We start from the raw sequence: 2,151 nt of genomic DNA on the forward strand, positions 1-2,151 counted from the left end.
CTGCATCGGCAGGCGGACTCTCAACCACTGCGCCACCAGGGAAGCCCGGGACAAATACTTTTAAATCACAAAATTCAATAGAAAAGGCTCTAGAATTTAAGAACATCAACCAACGAACTCTTTTTAGTTATGATGGTTTTAAAAATTTACCTTTCCTTGTATTTTTTTATTTGTTTCAATTCAGCAGATAGATATAGTGTCAACTCTATTTAAAAGATACTATTAAAAAAAGATACTGTAGGAAAAATTAGGTGACCCAAATGCCTTATATTTATAATGCTTTGCAGTTTCCAAAGCAATTTGAATATGCATTTTCTTATTTGATATTATCAGTAACTCAGAAAAGTAGATAATTCAGATAGATTTATTTCCATTTTTTATGAGGAAATTGAGACCTTGAAAGATTGTGACTTAACTATCAGGGTCACCTAGCTAGTGAGTGACAGCGTAAGCATGAACTAAAACATAAGCTTTAAGTTCAGTGATCTCAATTCTCCAATTCTACCTCTGTGCAGTGACTGAGCATACATTAATTTATGCAAAGGCATGACCGTATCTTAATTTATTCACTTAATATTTATCTTTGTCATTTATCTTAAGTGCTTAAAGGGCAGGGATAGGATTAGTCAAATGAGATCAAAACAGTGTCTTACAGGTCCATACAAATACCTAGAGGGTACTTTTCAATTAAGATGGTGATGTGTATCAAAATGCTTGGATATATGAGAGTAGTTATGACACGTTCTTTCCTGTTATATTGGAGGGTCTATTGCATGTGACTGTTGAAAAAGTAGTGGGCTGCTGCTATTAGAGACTATGTTACTACTGTAATCAGTGTTAAAGATCAGTAAGTACATTATGGATCCTTAACATGTACCATTAAATTGATTTTTTTACTTGTGTTATTATGGATTATGTCTCTGCAACATCTTACCCCTTTTTACCCATAAACTCTAAAAGGTTCAGTGCCAGAAAGTACAGAATTGTATCTTTATTTTCTCATCACATCCTCTCTCGAATAGATAATACTTTCATTGCTCTCTTTCCAATTTGGCTTTGAGTCACTGCTGTGATTCTAGCTGTTGAACAGTCTTTCAAGTTAGCAATTAGTATTCCAGTTAAGTAAAAATTGTTGTGAGGCTGCCATTCTTACCAGTGTAGCTAAGGTAGTTTTACTAAATCAATTACTAGAGTCATGTTGTCAGAGGTATATGACAATTACATGTCACAAAACTTCCCTAAATATTGATACTTTAGATTTATTGGAAATTAGATTTAAAACTTCATAGTTTTGAGGTTGGAGAAACCAATAATCTGTCCTGTTCAGTAAAGACACATTTATGCTGCTTAATATTTTGAAACTTAAGCTGTTTTAGTGTGTCTTTACTGTTTTTGCCTTCCTGATTCAATTTTGCTGTTGTTAATTAATAAATTCAAAGGAAGTATTCTAATTAGTTTCTGTCATAACTGTGAACCATAGTAAGTTAGAATACTTTGGAAAGCATGATAACACCTGCTCACTAGTAGATATCAATTGTTTGCCTGGCTCTATTCCAGTCTCACTAACTGTGTCTAAATGTGTGAACCTCTTACCATCTGGGCACTTCAATTTCCCTTTAAAAAAAAAAAAGTTCTACCGTGTTCTACTTACTGCAAAGAGTTTTGAAAGATAATAGGAGGTCATTAAAATACTTATCACCAGTATATGCTATTTACTGGTTAAAATTTATAACTATTTAAAAACCATTGGCTTTAAAATATACTGTTTTTTGTTTTTGTTTTTTTGGCTGCACCACATGGCTTGTGGGATCCTAGTTCCGTGACCAGGGAGGGATCAAATCCTGGCCCTCGGCAGGGAGAGCGCGGAGTCCTAACCACTGGACAGCCAGGGAATTCCCTAAAATATACTGTTTTAAAATAGTAATTTACTATTTAAAAACCATTGACTCCTTTAGTGTAGTTCATCGCTTAGTCTCAGAACTTTTATTTTTAGAACAGGGTGTATTTAAAGACCAGTTTTACTGTTGAATTTGACAGGCATGGCACGTGGCCAATCTAATGAGCCCAAAGGGAGAATGTACAGAGTGTGCAGGTTAAAGGAGCCCTGGAACTGACTTTCCACAAAGTCCAGGCTATCCATGTTCATTCCTG

At 34.8% G+C, this 2,151-nt stretch overlaps 1 protein-coding gene across 1 annotated transcript in view; it reads left to right on the forward strand.

The window, feature by feature from the left end:
* COMMD10 (COMM domain containing 10) overlaps positions 1-2,151 on the forward strand; it is a 160,829-nt gene that overhangs the window by 27,999 nt on the left and 130,679 nt on the right. The window lies entirely within an intron of this gene.

This window comes from Lipotes vexillifer, unplaced genomic scaffold (genome assembly GCF_000442215.2).
Source record: "Lipotes vexillifer unplaced genomic scaffold, Lipotes_vexillifer_v1.1 scaffold91, whole genome shotgun sequence".
Classification (NCBI taxonomy): domain Eukaryota; kingdom Metazoa; phylum Chordata; class Mammalia; order Artiodactyla; family Lipotidae; genus Lipotes; species Lipotes vexillifer.